The sequence below is a fragment of the Solanum verrucosum genome, unplaced genomic scaffold (genome assembly GCF_900185275.1).
Source record: "Solanum verrucosum unplaced genomic scaffold, falcon-dt-bn FXZP01000163.1, whole genome shotgun sequence".
NCBI classification, from domain to species: Eukaryota; Viridiplantae; Streptophyta; class Magnoliopsida; order Solanales; family Solanaceae; genus Solanum; species Solanum verrucosum.
Genome location: NW_026020379.1, coordinates 2386378 through 2405597, shown reverse-complemented (window position 1 = coordinate 2405597; position 19220 = coordinate 2386378). Strand labels below are relative to the sequence as shown.

General features: G+C 32.4%; 2 protein-coding genes across 4 annotated transcripts in view; one reads left to right on the top strand and one right to left on the bottom strand.

Annotated features, from left to right (window-relative positions):
* Positions 1 to 19220, top strand: part of LOC125839081 (actin-depolymerizing factor 10-like) — an 858671-nt gene that overhangs the window by 114289 nt on the left and 725162 nt on the right. The gene's annotated exons all lie outside the window — the stretch shown is intronic.
* LOC125839078 (peroxisomal membrane protein 11C-like) overlaps positions 1 to 19220 on the bottom strand; it is a 485045-nt gene that overhangs the window by 179711 nt on the left and 286114 nt on the right. The window lies entirely within an intron of this gene.

The following is a 19220-nucleotide window of genomic DNA, read 5'->3' as shown; positions in this document are numbered from 1 at the left end:
ATATCAAATGTGTAATGACTTGAAAAGTTGACTTTGGTCAACCTTCTTGGAAGTCGTGCTCAGATGAAAATTCTGACAGCTAGGTTAGCTTCGGAATATCGATTTTGGTCTAGAACGACCTTTGTTCACTTCCCGAGGCTTTAGATGGCAGTTGTGGAATTTGGCTCAAAATGATACTGGGTGTGGGACCCACTTTTCATCGAAGCGAGCTCCAAATGGAAATTCCACCTTCACCGTTGAGTCGGAAATATCATTTCCAATCAGATTCCATATAAGGTTTGTATTTTTCCGACTCCGAACGAGTCCGAAACATCGAAATTTAAGTTTGAAGGGTTGTAGAATTTTGACGCGGCGGTGACGTGGCAGAGCCACGTGACGACACGTGGCAGAGGAGTGAAATCTGGAAATTTCCAGAATTTAAGACGAAATTCGTCCAATTTTTTTCCTTCAACTTCAACTTGAGATTGCTCCTTCATTTTGAGTCCAAATTAAGTGATTCAAAAGGCAAACTTCAAGAGAATTTCGAGGGGAATCTAGCGGTGGTCTCAGAAACGCGAGGGGAGGCTTCATTTGAGGTAAGAAATCGATTTTTAGCCACTGCCAGGGTGATTTCCGGATGGTTTTGTTGTTGAATTTTGAAATGTGAGATCTTGATCATCGTAAGTCCGTTTTGAGTCATTTTTGCACTTGATGTGACCCTTTATTTGCATTTCAGTTTACTTTTGCTTATCTTGCTCAGTCGGCCGATGATGCCTACTGGGTACCTGTTGTTTTGGTACTCATGCTACGCTCTGCATCTATTTCGTGATGCAGGTCCGAGCACTAGTAGCCAGCGTTGATCGAGCTTGGAGTAGACTTATCCGGAGACGGGGGTGAGCACACGGCGTTTTGTACTATTTCAGTCTCCATCTGTATATATAGACTTGTCTTTTTCCTTTCGAGACAGTCCAGTCTCTGTTGTCCGATTTTAGGACTTGTACTCATTTTGTAGTAGCTCTGTACTAGTGACTTCCAGGTTCTGGGAGGGATCTTTATTTGTATATATGTTTTTGGTTTGCTTCCGCCTGTTTATATTGTTATTTGCCTACTCTTGTTTAATTTCTACCCTCAGACCCATTACTTGTTGTTCCGGGTTACGGGTTGGCTTACCTGCTGGTGGGTTATAGTAGGTGCCATCATGACTTGATAAATCGGGTCGTGACAAAATGAATGGTCTTGGAATCCTCTTTCCAACGCCACCGACTTTGCTAATTTTCAAGTTCGAATGAGGGAGAAAAGATCGTTTGAAGTTAGTCTGTCCAGTTAAGGAAAGTTACCTGAATTAATGAGAGGTATTTTTGTCTTTTCCTTACCCCATCGGCTTAAAACGTTTTTTTTAGTAATATTTTCGGGTCAAATATGATTTGGGTCAGTTTTACAAATCCTAAATTTTCCCTAGGGTTTTAGAAGAGAGTTCAAGAAGAGAAAAGAGGAGAAGAGGAAGAACGATCAAGATTTCTTGCGAATCGAGGAATTTTTTGCCAAATCGAGGTATGTAACTTTCATAGTGTTGAGTTCGTTCACCCACACTCCAATCATGAATTACACATTCGAATCCATCCATATATATTGATGAATTTAAGCTCTTGATGAGTGTTCTTGAAGCGTTGTTCTTCGTTCTTAAATGTTGATGTTTCGTTAAGTTCTTGCGATAAGGATCTTGTGTTTGGGTATTGTTCTTGAGTAATTTAGGGTGTATTTTGTTGTAATTATGTTGGGTCTAAGAATTCATAGAAGTTTTAGGGAAATTGTTCGATTCTAGAGGAGTTAGACATGAAATTGAAGCAAGAAAAGTCATCAAAATTATGGTAAAAAGGGTGGGGCGCCGCGCCACTCAGTGCGCCCAATGTAAGTTTCTGTAAAGTGGAGCTTGGCACACCGCACCACTCAGTGCGACCCAACCCACCTTCTTTAGTTTAGGGGTTGGCGCCCCACGCCACTCAGTGCGCCAGGGTCTCCAGGTCCTCTACCCTTCCGACCTTCTTTTCGTGTGAGTTCCCTTGAGTTGTACCTATGCTTTCTACTTGATATATACACTCAAAATCTTCATTAAAAATTGAGAGATCCTTCATAACATGAATCATAACCCTTGATGAATTCATAATTCAAATTCAAGGAAAGAGTTAAGAGTGAAGTCTTGAGAGTTCTTTCGAGTCCTTTGAGAAGTCTTTTACAATCTTTTAAGACTTCTTTTAAGACTTAAGTACTTGAGTCTGAGAATGAGTAGAGTTGAGTTTCATTTTTCAAAATAAATATATGGGAACTAAGTATTCCCAAGAGTAAATGTTTTTACATTTAAAATGAGGAGAAACACCGATTTCCTAATGAGTTCATGAAGAGTTTTGAGTACTATCTCTTTTAAGAGAAACCTTTTGAGTCATAATCTCAAAGTTGAGGATAAGGAAATGTTTTGAAACATATGAGCTAAGTTATATTTTAGGAGTAGTATTGAGCACCGATATGAGAATGAGTTCAGATAACTCAAAGTCCTCATAAACCATGTAGACAACGTGGGTAGAAAGGGTCATACTTTTTAGATGATTCCTTAGTGCTTTTTAAGCATAGCTTACTGGATCCACTTAGTTGAGGAGTTCTATACCCCGACAAGGTATAAGATAGTTCTAGCAGTGTGGGCGAGACGCTGTATCATCACATATCTCATAGTGATGGTTGTCGGTTAGAGAATCTCCCAAATAGAGTTATTTTATAATTTTTACATACAAACTAAGTTATTATTGCATTTTTGAATACATTGAGTTGTTACCTATTGTTTTAAATGTTTATATAAACTGCATCTTTATTGTTGTTTTATATTGCTTTGAGTTGAGTATCCATGAGTTGAGTTGAGTCGAGGTGAATGTGTTTCTTTCTTTTCAAGTTCAAGCTTTTATGTTATGTTCAGTATTCCCCTTGCATGCTCGTACATTCAATGTAATGATGTCATTTGACTTGCATCATGAGATACAGGAGATTAGGGTCATCAACAGGCGATTCGTTGATACCAATTGCAGTTCCAGAGTTGTTTGGTGAGTCTCCTTGCTTTGGAAGGATCCCTTCTTTATGTTCATCTATTTTTAGTTTTGTTAGGATGATTGGGGTCTTGTCCCGATATCCCTCATAGTATTAGAGACTTCATAGATAGATAGACAATAATAGTTCATGAGTCTTTTTTCATTTTAGTTGTTAATGTTCTAAAGTTGAGTTGCCCTTGAGGCCAGTTGAATGTTTCTTTAAGCGTTTATGAGTTTATCATTTGAGTTAAAGTTGTACTTTTAAAGTTATCTTATGTTGAGTTAGTCTTCCGCTGAGAATTGAGCCAGACCAAGGGTTCACTTGGGGCCAATAATGGTTCTCGAGTGCCAGTTGCATTCAAGGTGTATGCTCGAGGCATGACATATTTACAAGTGTGTAGTATTTTATTATGATTGTGATTGTGTTAGTGCGAAAATATGTTGGCTCGGGTATGACGCCTGGTACATGATATCTCTTGGTTGGCTCGGGTATCATGTATGCCTCGAGTATCATGTCTGGTACAAAATATCTCTTGGTTGGCTCGTGTATCACGCCTCATATGAGATATCTATATGGTTGGCTTGGGTACCACGCCTGGTAAGAGATACTAACAATTCGCTTGAGTACCACGCTTGGTACATGATACTAACAGGTTGCTCAGGTATTATCCTGGTACATGTTTGACTATTCTCTTGTATATTAGTTTCTTGAGTGAACCAAACTTGTTTGTGATCGTGTTGGACATGCTTCATGTAATTGTTGAGTTAGAATTGGTGACTTAGAGTCTTGTTGTATTTCTAACTTGGTTAATCTATATGTTTTCTTGTCTTTACTATGTTTAGTTATGTGTTTATATTCATACCTTTGGAGCTGGCCGATGATCCTTCCAGTATATTGTGGTTTGTGTACTGATACTTCACTTGCTCTTTTTTTATTGAGTACTGGACATATTCAGGCAATTGCTTCGCAACCTCAATTGTTATTCTAGGTTTATCTAAATTCATGGGTGAGCAACTTCCACCCGTTGTCGTGGATTCATTTGTATTTTCTTAGTCCAAATGTTTGGACTCAGACTCATTAGATTGATTTCTTGTTTGGGGTTGCACCCTTATTCTAGACTATGTAGAGTTTTAAAGTTAATATCTTAAAAGGTCATTGAACTATAGAAAATTATCTAGTAAAGTCATTGAACTTTATTTTGTATCAATAAAATCACTCAACTTAAAGTTTTTATCTTAAAAAATCACTCAGCTTCATTTATCATTAAAATAAATTTGACATGATAAAATATAAAGATTATTTTTATGTCATGTAATTATAAACCCCAAAAATAAATAACCTTATAGAATCTATTTATTATTATACCACACCCACCCATAAATTGGCTTCAATTTTTTTTTCTTATCTGTTTGATCTTATCAGTGACATTTTTGAATTCTTGGATGTTGAGGTCTTTCAGTGGTTTAGTCCATCAGATTTCAAGGTCCTCGACACAAATTTATTTTACGAATTATGTATGGAAATTTTAATTTGACAACTAATAATTTATGTAATTATTTAATGATAATGGCACGTAGTATTTTAAAAAATATATATTTTTGATTTGCTGAAATGGAGGGAGTATTAGTTAATTTTACATTTTTATTTTCTACTATATAATTACTTGTTTCAAGTCTCGTGACATTACACAGATAAGTATCTTCAATTGTACTAATATTAATTTTTCATATTATTGATATGTAAAAGATTGGACATGAATTTAATGAAGTTAGAGAATATTTTTTAAGAAGTTAATTTGTACAATGAAGGGAATAATTTGACCATAAAAAGATAAAGAAGTTGATTTCTCTTTTTTTTTTTTTATGTGATGATTTAATTTCTCTAATCAGAACTAACAATTGTAACTTGCCAACAACTTCAATTTTTCAGCTATACAATTTGCTAGAGGAAATAATGAAAATAAGAGCATGAATCGGATATATGGGTTTCAGGGTGGGTTGGTATAATAATAAATAAATTGTATAAATTTTATTTATTTGTGGGATTTATGATTACATGACATGAAAAGTATTTTATTTTGTCATGTTTAATTTATTTTAATAATAAATATAGTTGAGTGATTTTTGAAGATAAAAGCTTTAAGTTGAGTGATTTTATTGATACAAAACAAAGTTTAATGACTTTGTTAGATAATTTCTCATACTTCAGTGACCTTTTAAGATATTAACTCAGAGTTTTATTTGGTAAACAACTTTTAGATTCTAAGGGGAATATTTCCGCATTTATTTTATGACTTGGTTGTTGCTTTATGAAAGTTGCTTTTTTAAAGTTTGAAAACTGCTTACTTCTGGTTTTTTAGTAGACTGTGTGTTAGTAGTTATGTGATTCTTCCATCGGGGTCAGTGCGTGTGCCACTTACGGCGAGACGGGATCGTGACAAATATTAACTCAAAAGTTAATTGAAAGATAGACGGTAAGTTATCGATTCAAAATTTAATTTTTTGAAGATTGATACTGCGCATGTGTCAATTGGTCCAAAGTGTTATATTTTGCATCCAAGCCTACTGGGCTCAATTATTCTTACTACCTACTGAGGTGGTTAGAACTATTGAAGCATACTGTGGGAGTTACGTATGGTCTGGATCCAACACCATCACTAAAAGGTCACTAGTAGCTTGGGATAATGTATGCTGCCCTAAATCATGTTAGTTACCGAAAATAGATACAACACAGGTACATGATAAAAAAGAGTAGAAAGTTTTTTTTTTTTTAAAAAAATAAATAATAATATATATATATGGATAAAATAATATGTAACTATGATTGTGAATTTACTAAAATATTTGAAGCAAATATCTTAAATATTAATTATCTAAATCATGATTAGATCATAGATATATGCAAATTATGGTAAGTTGTAGTAACTTTTATCTAGTATTTTTTTTTTTTTTTGGTAAATAGCTTTAATCTAGTTAGTTATTTATTGCATTAGAGCAAAAAAGGACAAAATAAATAAATAAGTAAGCTACTAAAACTTGGTGAGCAATCTAAAAGGTAGATTTTAGTGCAAAAAGATTGCCTCAAATGTTTGTTTACATGCATAATACATAAATCTGTCCTTTAACTTGGCTTTAGCTGATATTTTTGTTTTCCAACTTTTAGTGTGCACAAGTAAGCACTTAACTTGTATAAAATTGAACAAATAGACACATTTGTCCTACGTGTCATCCTACATGACAATTTTGTGTCCTATGTGACATTCTACATGTATTATGCCACGTAGGACGTTTGTGTTTACTTGTTCAATTTTATACAAGTTTAAGTGTCTACTTGCGCATACTCAAAGTTGGAGGGCATAGATATGTGTTAAAGCCAAGTTAAAGGGCTTATTAAAGGGTTTATATAATACTCCCTCCGTCTCATTTTATATGTCACTTTTTTACTTTGCAGTTGCATTAATAAATGATGTAGCTTTACCCTTCTACCCTTATTTAATGTTTTCTTAAGTCAACTTTATAATAAATGATGAATACATTATCAAGATTAATTAACTACTCTATCAAGGGTATAATTGGTAAAATATGGTAATTTATGCATAAATTTTATAAAATGACTATTGTGGTCTAACTATTTATAAAAAGGGATGACATATAAAATGGGACGGAGGGAATAGTTAAGAAGTGTTCTTTTCAATTTTTTTTTTGCTTATCTGTTTTAAGTTTGTGTTTCCCTTCTAGAAAAACAATCTAAAACACCTTGCAATCAATTGTTATCATTTATGATTTGGGGAAATTGAAATCAATGGAGGTAGAAAACAGTGAAAAGTTTAGAATTCTGGTTGTGGATGATGATATCAATTGTCTTCTCACTACTATTGCATCACTCAAGAATTCGAAATTTGAAGGTACTTGTCCTTTTTTTTTCATTTTTTCGTAATTTTGAATGTCATGATTTTAAATCTGAAGTTGCGATCACACCTATTCCATCCCAAAGTAGGGTATTTTTTCTATTCTTTTCTTGATCTAAGATTTATGTATGTCAAAATTGACATAAAATGAATTAAATGGATTTTTGACTTTATTTAAATACTACTATATGAAAATTCAAACAAGACAATTGTTCTTTCCTTTTCTATTTAATGAATTTTGACTGTACAAAATAATAAGACACCACTATTTTACATATATGTAGAGCTAATTTTAACATAAAATCTATATAGAATAGACATTTAATTAATACAATATTGGGTTGGTCCTATTTTATAATATATGTATTAGGTTATGTTGGTATCTATGTATTGTTTTATGCGTAAAATAATGAGATGCGAAGAGACTATAAGGTACCAATCCGGCGGAATCAATAACTTCTTTGCAAATTCATATTATTTATCTTAAATAATTTATTTTATATGTATAAATTATTATTTAAAACTCAATAATTCAAAGAAATTATAATAAAGAACTCATAAACTTTAAATTATGAATCCTCTTCTGAATAAAATATCGAATAATGATACCTACACCAGGAGATTACACTATTTAAGGACAAAGATACCTTTAAAGTAAAAAATTCTTATATAACAATAATAACTCATTATTACTATTAATTACTTGGAGCATTAGTCAAAAGGAATGCTACTAGTAATTTAATAATCTGGGCATAGTAATTTATAAAAAAATCTATAAAATAACACATTTTATAACCTAGGTTACCTATATCCTTAATCAAGAAGCCGATTCAATCTAATAATTTAGTGTAAGTATACTCATTTAGTTTAAGGAATTGATACTCTATTTATGGTAATAAAATCTTAATTAGCATATTTAAATATATATTCCCTCTGCTCCTTTTTATTTGACACAATTTTCTCTTTAAGAGTCAAACGATATGAACATTGACTAACATTATAAATGTATTTTTTTTTGCATCAAATTGACATAATAAATTGTAATATATAGTAATTTTTGTATAGTTTATGGATATTAAAATTTTTATTTTAAAATATCAAAATAATGTAATTTAATTTAACTTTGAAAGTTAGTCAAATTGACTCTTGAAAAATTGCAATAAGACAACTAAAAGAAACCGAGGAAGTATATTTCACTTCATCTAATTAATTTCTTTAATTTTTCATCAAATGATTTTGGAAATATTTCTATATGTATTAGCATTAATTCTTTCTTTTTATATGTTTATATATAATAATAGAATTGCTTTGTTTAATTCAGTTATGACAGTGAATAACATAGAAGTTGCTTTGGGTGGTCTTCGGAGCAGTGGCCTCTCATTTGATCTTTTGCTCATAGATGTCCACATGCTTAAAATTGATGTCTTTCAATTTCAACAAGAAATAGCTAAAGAATTTGACATTCCTATTGGCTGTAAGTTTATAATTCTTTTATATTCTTTGTGAAACAAAATATATGTTAAATTATAGATGTATATGAGTGAAAAAGTCGTTCTTTATTGATAACTCTCAACTCACAAAGATTCACATAATATATTGTATTATATATGAAATAACGACTAACCCTAATAATACTATGGCTGATTTATGGAAAGAAATTAAAGATATGCGGAATAGGGATTAATCTAGAACAATCAAGCATCTAACTAATTAAGAAGAAATAATTGAACACATTGTTGAGTTAACAATAATGATCACTTCTCCAGATAGCTAGCAAAAACGAGACAAGTCGAGTTATTAAGATACAAACAATTAACGTCATGAAAAATCAAAAGATAACTTGACACTAAAAGGTTTTTTTAGTAATGAAGGGATATCCAAAATTCCCTTAAACAATAAACATTCTCAAATAACTTCATATAGAACTTCAAGTATGTTATGTTTGTGTATTTTTCAGAGTAGTTTTGGTTCTTTAAGTGTGTTAAAACTAAGGACTTTTAGTCTCTCATAAATATTTTACAAACTCTTGCTATTGGCTTTAATAGGAACTATGAGAATATTTTTTAATTAGAAATATCCCATCAAATTTCAAAATTACACGATACTAATTAAAAATGTACCAACAATATAAAACATTGTATGTCCAAATGAGAGTTTCCATTAAGCCTTTTATTTTTATACTTCTTGTTAAATCAATTCTAGAGTTTTTTTTTGTGGTCAAAATAGACTATTATATTAATACTAATATGCATCATTATAACAAAGTGGCAGTGCTAGACTGATAGGAGGGTTTGGGGGAGGAGGTACAGTAGTACTAGTTTAGAAACTTCATTAGTGGAGATGGAGGACATTCTAAGGTTGATAATATTTGAGGGAAAGTTGATGAATTTTAATATGTTTCTTATGAAGGACCATTCTATCTTATCGAATGCCTTTTCCAGATCAATTTTAGCTAATAGTTTAGCATTTTAAATTTTCCTTTTACTTTCATGAAATGAGTGATTACTTCTTGGATGATGATGGCATTATCAGTTGCCTGCCTATTTTCCAAGAAACTAGGTTGACAAGGTCCTATTAGTTTATCCATGAAAGGTCTAAGTCTTTGGGAGATGATTTTCATAATGATCTTGTATGTGGTATTACAAAGATTAATGGGTAAAAAATCTTTAAGGTTATTGACAGTACTCTTTCTTTTTGGAACTAAACAAATGTGAGTTCTATTGATTTATTTAGGGATGTGGCCATTTTGAAAGGCATCCTTATAGAGATTAACAATTGAGTCTCCACTTTTATCTGTGACGTTTAAGATATCATTAAAGTCCCCACCTAAGAGCCAGTTTCCTTTGAAGTTATCTTTTATTTTTATAAGATTATGACATAAGATTTTGCGTGAATCTCTAAACGTACTACAAATGACTCACGGCTCTTTGGATGTATTTATGCTAGTCTTGACCTTAGGTGATATTGCCACAAAAGGTCAAGATTTTGCGTGAATCTCTAAAGTCGTCCCCATTGCACCCTCTACAATTTCATATTATTAAGCTCATGGATCTATTTATCGTGGGTAGTATTATCATTGGAGTCTCCCTCTCTTGGTTCCTAGGGTTCTCTGTTACCAAAGACGGATTCATTACTACCACATAGTTTCCTAACTCCTAGTTGCAGGGCACAAAAATATCGATTGAGCTTTTTGATAGATTTGATGGACAGATAAGTATGTGTATTTTTTAAATTTCTCAATATTATTACCGAGTTTCCCTCATTAACTCTATTGCGTCCTCTATCTCCTAAAGATATACTTATTTTCCCCTAAATTTGGTACTAGCTGGGGATTAAGGGGTGGGGGGGGGGGGAGGGGGAGGAGTTCTGGGAGAACAAGTAACCTGTCAACATTTGTTTAGTTGCTGCTTGTTTATATTTGCAACCCCCATCCTTTTTGCTCTATTTTGCTCGAATTGTATGACTTAAATCTGTATCATTGAATGTGATCACCAGTTATGTCAAATGATGAGAAAGACAATACACTTATGAAAGGACATGACAATGGAGCTGCTTTCTTCATAATGAAGCCCATAACACAAGATAATATAAGTTATTTATGGGAATACACAACATCCTTGCAAAAGAAGAAGCACACAAGCAAACAAGAGTTTGAAGAAAACACTAATGAGAAAATCCTCAATGAGGTAATTTATATTGAACGTCTTCGGTCAGTGAGAGGGACAAGTCTACGAGAAAATATGACAAGGCTGAAAATGAAGACGGTTCATCTCAACCATCCAAGAAGAGTAGAATCGTTTGGACGGATTCCCTTCACAACAAATTCTTGGAAGCTATTGCAATACTTGGCGTGAAAAGTAAGTCTTCCAAGACATAAATAATTGTTTAATATGAGGTCATTCAAATATTATCTATATGTAAGACACCATAAAATATGTGATTAGAAAAATAAGACCGATAAACTATGACCTACAATGACAGAGCCATTTTTCATCGATAAATTACATTATTTAGCTAGATTAAAATTTCAATTATATTTATATGTTGTAGGTACTTGACAGATACCTCTTATTTTTACTCATGTCCACTTTTGTATATTTTGACACCGTTTTATAAATTTCTTATATTTATATAACGCAATCTCATTAGATGATTATATACGATCTTTCACCGAAAAATTATACTATTTAACTAGATAAAATTTTTAATTTCATGTATATATTGTAGGTACTTGATTGAGTCCCCTTATTTTTTACAGATGTCTACTTTTGTATTTTTGACACCCCTTAATAAATTTTCTGCCTCCATCACTAATTGTATATATATATTTCGATTGAGTAAAACAAGGAAATGAACATTATATTGGTAAAAAAATATAATTTATTATTTTTTATATGTGTTTTTTTTTTTGCAGAAGCTTATCCGAGAAAAATTCTTGAACTCATGGATATTCCTGGATTGAGTAAAAAACACATTGCCAGTCATCTTCAGGTTTAATTAATTACCTTGATGTTTATATTTTCTATCAACCGCTTTTTTTTTTACTTTTTAAAAGTCACCATATTTATCATTTTAGGAATCTATACGATAAATTCACATATAGAAAAATAAATATTATTTTTGAGATGGAAAGAGAAAAATACGAAATACTAATTAAGAGTTAATAGTGGTTTATAATAATACTTATTTTATGTAAAGCTAGGTACTTAGCTAGCTATGATGTTGCAACCCTTGGAGAGAGAATTGGTAGTTATGATAGAGAAGTTAGATAGTTGATGCAACTCTGGGGACTGTCCAGCTTGTTTTTTTTTTTTTTTTCATGAATTGTATTTCCAACTTGGCAATAAAATCAATTTATGTACCAAACAAATAAAATAAGCGTAAGCATAATTAGAAAATTTCGTTTCATTTATAATAATCAAAATTACTCCATTTGTTACAACTGAAAAAAATTGAGAATAACTTTATAAACATATTTCAAAGTAGGTAATAAAAAAAGAATTAATAAAAATAGAGGTATATTTATAACAATTTTTAAAATGATTATCTATTTATAGAGTAAATAGATTTTAAATTATAATTAAGAAAATATTTTATCAATAACAATAAAAACTCATTTCTATATTAACAATAGAAAATGAAACAAAAGTGAAACTTAATCTCATGTCCCGAGTCTACGTCCTGGACGTGTCCTGCACTCAATACCGTTGATGGTCCCAAGTGAATGTTAGGGGTAAAATAGATATGACTTGAAATAGGGGGAAGGGTAGAGAGGGATGGTTAGAAAATGTCTATTACTCAAAGTTGATGAGGAGTTCGATTTATTTTTTAAATTTTTTTTGAGTGAAAATGGTTCTCAACCTATCAAGATATTGTAACATTTCTTAAATGGAACTCAATCATCCTTAAATGAGATATTTTCTTGAATAAAAGCCATCAAATTTGATAGTTGTTGTTATATGAAAACATGCTCATGTTATAAACTCCTTGACAGAACAAATTTGAAAGTTAGATAAATCTAATGTGGAAATTTACTTAAAGCAATTGCATCATTATTTTTCATTATTATTAGAACAAGGTAATCATATCCATGCTTGTACACTTTGCAGAACTATCGTATGAGCTTGAAAAAAGACGCTAGTCCAGAGTTGATTTTGAATTCGAGTAAAATCACATATGAAAATGCTAATCAATTGTCTACAAGGAAACCAACATCTGACAATATTTCAACTTTAACTCCACAACTTATGATAGAAAATTTCAACTTTGCGGGTCATGATACCGAGGCTGATCTTCGAGACTTCCAGTCTGATCATGAGAAAGATAGAGAGTTTACTAAAATATTCAGTCGACATCTTAATCAGAAGCCTTGTAATTTGGTACGTACTTCTAATTTTAATATTTGTTCTTATTTGTTTTCTAGTATTCTCTATGTTTAAAGAGTTGTAGTCTTTCTGACGTAAATATTTGATTGTGGAGCTTTTTATAATTCTAGAAAAGTAGAATGAAAATTGTATATTATTAATGAGTCTCCAGTACTGTTTATATACAAAGAAAAGTAAACAGATTGTTCTAAGCTAACTTCCTAGGAAATAGGAGCAGGTAATCTACGTCAATAGTAGTATATTACGTGAGTGATTCTAAAGTAACTGATAAAAGTTATATCATTACTTACAAATAAATAATGTAGCAACTTACAAATAAATAATGTAGAATTAATTAGTATTAAATCTTCATATAATTTTTTAAATCTTACTTCATTATGTAGCAAGGAAATCATGAAGGTATTAATGCAGAGGAAATACCGTTACATCTTGGTAATGTTCTTCCGAATTCAGAGTATGAGGTAATTTTTCATATGTCTGTCTTATTTTCTGAAAAATTAATTTATACTTCAGTGAATTAAAAGAGTTTGTATACACTATCATTTTTCTCTTCATAATTTTGTTTTTTGATTGATTTTTTCCCCCCCGGTTAGTTAATGGAGATGATTGCCTATTTTGAGGTGAAAGGGTTCCCAAATACTTATGTTGGTTAATATAATCTAATTGTTTCTTACATTTTTTGTATAACACAAATGATCGACTTTTGATATGAAAGGGTTAAATTTGTATTGTATAAAAAAAAAAATGAAACTCAAAGCTACATCATAACTTGTGAATACATCATTAAAATAATTATCACTAAATATGCTTATAATTTTTAGTGTCTCAACTCATTATAGCAAGGTAATTATGGAGGTGTTATTATAGAGGAAACATCATTCCATCTCCAATATTATCCCCAAATAGTTATGTTATAACCACTTCCTCTCCCCCGGTTAATTAGTAGAGATGGTTGTACAGTTTGAAGTCAAAGGATTGCCAAATAGTTATGTTGGTTTAATATTCAATTTAGTTGCTTGTCTTAATTTTTTGAAGGATACAAATAATTGACTTTGGATACATAAAAGGCAAAATTTGTGTCGTATATTTTCAAGGGTAAAAGATAATCTAGTAGAAAAACTCAAAATTATATAATAATTTGTGAATACAACATGATAATAGTAAAAACACTTGCAATTTTTGATGTATTATTTTAATGTATAGCAAGAAAATTACGGATGTGCTATTACAATGAAAAAAAATATTTTAATTCCATTATGATCCCCTATATTTAAAACTTGAGGTATTTTTTCATATATTTATGTTTGGTCAACAAGTATTATATTATGAAAATATAATTTATAGAGTTAAACGAATTAAGAAAATACATACACACTAACATTTTTCTCGGGGTTTCCAAATAATTTGATTGATTAATTTTTAATTGACTTGTCTTTTACATTTTCGGAGAACACTAATGATTGACTTTTGTTATATGAAAGGTTAAATAAATATTGAATAATATAATTCAATATTGAATATCAAAACCATATCATTATTTGAGGATAAAAAATGTTAAAATAATTGTAATTAAATATGCTTTAAATTTCTAGTGTTTTATTTTATTGTAACAGCAAAGAAATTATGTAAGTATTACTGCAGAAGAAAGACCGTTGCATTTCAGTAATGCTTCTCCAAATTTTGCACCTGAGGTAGTTTTTCATATACCTATGTTTTGTCATAAAATATACTTATATAATTAAGAAAAGTTGTACATAGTATTTTCTTTTCTTACTATTTGTCCTTTTTACCCACTTTTCCTCCACTAGTTGATTTGTGGAGATGAATGATTTGATGTAAACGAGTTTACAAATAAGTTGGCTGATAAATTTTTGATTAGCTTGTTTCTAACTTTGTTAGAACACAAATGATTGACATTATATGAAAGGTTAATTTGTGCTGTTTAATGTGTTTTAATAATAAAATTTAAAACTATATCAAAACTAGTGAATATATGAAAATATTTGTTAATAAATATTTTTACAGCTTGTGATGTCTTATTTTACTGTGTAGCAAAAAAATTATGAATATGTCATTGCAGAGGAAAAATCATTTCAACACCTTTATGTTCCTCAAAATTTTAAACTTGGGATAGTTTCTCATGTACCTGTATTGAGTCATAGAGAATTGTAGCCTAAAAATATTATTTACAAAGTTAAGCAAATTGAGAAATTTGTAGACACTATCATGTATCTCTATTCTTAGAATTTTTTTTTTTATCGACTTTCCCTACCCAAAGTCTACCCTATTTTATTAGTAGAGATGGTGGTTTATTTTTAGATAAATCAGTTCACAATAAAGTAATTTCTTACATTTTGGTAGAACACAAATGATCGGGCTTTGTTATATCAAAGTTTAAATGTGTGTCGTATAAAATAGTTCACTAATGAAACTCAAAATAATATTATAACTTTTGAATACTTACAAAAAATATTTTTCAGTAAATATGCTTATAATTTTTGGTGTCTTATTTCACTACCTAGCAAGGAATCTATGGAGGTGTTACTGCAGAGGAGGCATTGTTCGAGCATCTTTATGTTCCCTCAAATTCAGATGGGGTAGTTTTTCATATACTCTACGTTTGGTCAATGAATAATATAATTATAAATAAAGCTAAGAGAATTGAGAAACTTTATACACACTATCATTTTGCTATAAAAAATACTTAAATAATAAAATTCAAAACTATATTATTTTTCACAAAAATACTTACAAATTCTGATATCTTATTTCACTTTGCAGGTAGGAGATTATGGAAGTCTTACTGCAGAGGAATGTTCATTCATCGATAGTATTATCTTGAATCATGACCTCGAGGTAGTTTCTCATATACATATGTTTGTTAAATCACAAAGCATTATGTTTTGAAAGTGCAATACCAAAATTGAATGAATTACGCAAGTTCGTATATACTATTATTTTTCTCTTAACTTCATATTCCTTTTAAAGAAATTTGTAGCACCCATTTGATACAAGAACCTGGTTCTTGTTAGACTTTAAGTGAAACACGTGTCACGAAAGAACACAAATGTTTTTCGTTGTAAACCTCCTTGCTCAAGAAAATAAAAGGCATGGCCTAGAACATGTAGAATTTTCAGCAAATTCTCACTAACTTTAAAGAGTGGTTTTAGCTTACAACTCAATAACGATTCCAAGTCACAAAAATGATAAACTTACATGAGAAAGAAAACCTAACTCTAGTTCTCCTTTCTTCTATTATTGTATGCTCCATCTGCCGCTTCTTTCCTTTCGCTGAGAAAAACGATATTCAGTGTGTGCAAAAGCAATCGCCTCATTATGCTAATTTTCCTTTTATAGACGTCTTGTTTTATGCGTATGAAAATCCCTAGTTGAGTCTTACAAGGAAAGTAGTTCCTCAAAAAAGTAGGCCTTTCCTTGTATAGAACCTTATGCAGATTCTAACTCTATTTTTGCGCGCCTTATCTTCCTACTTCACTCTATAACTAATCTTCAGAACCTAGTCCACTTTGTCAATCATCGAAACTATTTTTTACCAAATATTGACCTGTCATCAATTTCTCCCCCTAATATATATTCTGCACAATGATCAATATACAACCAGGCCACATACTGAATAATATCTTTTCTTTTGGCATCATTAATTAAATAGTAAAAGTGTCAATTTATCAAGGCAAATTGAAATAAACACTCATAGACACTAGGGCAACAATACCACAAAAATCAAGATAACCAAGAAACCATAAATCTAAGGATATTTGTCATCCAAACATATGCAAAGAGAGACTACAACACATATGAAAAAGATAGACATGATCAAGAGAGCACTGCATTTAAGCTCCAAGGGCACCAGCATAGTTATCAGGACAATGTAGTAAAAAATATTTGGAATATCAACAAAAACAACAAAAAGGACCAGTTAATCACTAGAGAGACTAGAGGAAAGACTAGGATGGGAAACAAAAGGGGAAGAGGACCTGTCAAGGAGTTGTAGCAACCTATCTATGTGAATATTATTGTCATGTTGTTGTCGGGTCATCTAATCCTTCAACTCAAAAACCTCACTCCTAAAACCTTGAAGCTCCACCTTCAGAGCTGAAATTTCATCCTGCCGCAATGTGTTGTGTTCCCTGGCAGCATTGAGATTAGCAAGAAACTAGGTAATAGGACTAGTAGACTTAGGACTATGTACACCTGGAGGTGTTGTTGTGGGCTGACAATCACACTCAGCAAGAGTTATTTTGTCAATCATGTCCTTTTTGGTTGCCTTGAGCCCTTCCCCCAACAACATATTGTAAGCACTAAACAAAATGGTTAACAAATTGTCATACGCCAATTGATGAGGACTAGGCTTTGAATCTGCAATCCTAGCCATGTGCAAATCATGAGAACAGTCCAATTAATAGATTCCTCCTGATTAAGAGCATTTTCCAATCTCATGGCCCTGTATGTCAGCTCATGATGACATTCCCCCTAAGGGCTATCCCCTTATGCACTACCTCAAACAACAACTTTTGAAAAGGCTCCATCTCCCCCTTCATCACATTCGTAGGCCTCACATTCACCCTCCATTGGTTTAACTTTGATGTGAGCAAGCAATTCTCATCCTTAAGCCGCACATGCTCAACCAACCCCAATAGTAGGAACCTGTAGGATCTCCCCCAACCCTCCCCCCCTCCCACCGTCCAAAAAAAAGAATTGACTACACATACTCCAACAGTATCAGATTAGTATAAAATTCTTTGACCTCATTTTCATGCACCCATAATGAAGTATCTAACTACAAATGCACTCATCCCTAAAAGCTCAATTTCTTGAACTGTTGGATACTCTGTCATATCGACATCAACCACCCTCCCCTTTAGTACAACCTTGGAGGCAAAACTAGACTTCCTTCCTCATGGCTAAGAAATTAGCAAGGTTCTCATTCATCTTAGCATGGGAAGGGATGGGGTAAAAAGTGAAAGTGACCTGGTCTTCCTCTGGACTCGAGTCCACATCAACAAGTTCATATGGAGATTGAATAAGTGACTTACCCCTAGTGGGAGGATGTTTGCGACCTGATCCAGAGACTCATGTTGTTTGCTAGGAGTGAATGGAGTACGAGAATTAGTCTTTTTGACTACGATGTGCTTGTGTGGGTAATTGAATAGGTGACTTACCCCTAGAGTGAGGATGTTTGCAACTGGACTCAGTGGCTTGATGTAGAGAGTGCAACTTTCTCTTTTCCTTAGCGTTCTTCTATTTTTTACTTTTTCAAAGGGCAATGGTACGATCCCTTCTTCCACCAAGAATGAAAGGGGTGATCGTATGATTTTCTACGAGTGAATAGAGTACTAGGACAAGTACTTTTGACTGTGATGTGCTTGCATGGGTTCTTTGGGGAAACATGACAAAGTTGACTTAGAGGTACATCATCATTTCAAATAAAAGGAGGATGAGAATGCGATAATTAGGTGGTGGCTTGTGGTGGAAGAGAAGGTTTGACATGCCTTAATTAGGACGAACTTATTGATCCAGATTTAAGATGATCGACATTGGGTTTATAGAAGGGGAACGATTAATGTGGTGCTCAGCAGGTGGTGGCGATGGTGATGGGGTAAAAAGGTCTTTGGAGGCCAATAAGGGTAGAGGGGAATCACGTGTGGTGGATGAGGGGTATGTAGCCGGTGAGGGACTATGCTGAAGAGAGAGATTAGGGTTTTCAATAAGAGGGGATTTTTTATAGAACTTCCTTAAGGAGGGTAGGGGGCGGGGGGTTTCTTCCCCACGAGTTTGTGAGGAAGGGAGGCAGTTGGGGTGGATCCCCCCTGAAATGATGATGCATCATCGTCAAACGAATAATCAATCAGAGCTAGTGGTGGTGAAGGGTATTATAGAGAGGCGGTTTATGGATGAGATAGAGGAATGGTAGGTAAATCCATGGTAAAGACGGGAAATGTTTTCGATTGAAAGTGGAGAGATGCTGATTTTTGGAGGAATGCAGACACTTCAGGAAATTTTGGGCTGATTGGAAAGAGGCAATGATGATATTCTGACTTGTGATTTGAAATGAGAAAAGAATGAGGCAGTTGATATTCTAAGAGTGTCATATCCTGAAACGTCTTGGAAAAAGTCAAATATAGGTCCTGCCATAATATAAGGATTAAGGAGAACGGACAAGTGATGAACCATGTTCTTTTTCTTAGTTTGTTCAACATGGATATATTTTGATGTACTATGTCAGTGAGAACAACTATGAATGATTTCATTCGTGAGGTAGACCTCCCTAGTGCTCATTGTAGGAAACTAAGGGTAGTATCATTAGATCTGAGCCACTTAGTTCCTTTGAGTTGTGGGTGTGAACTTGTTACCGTACA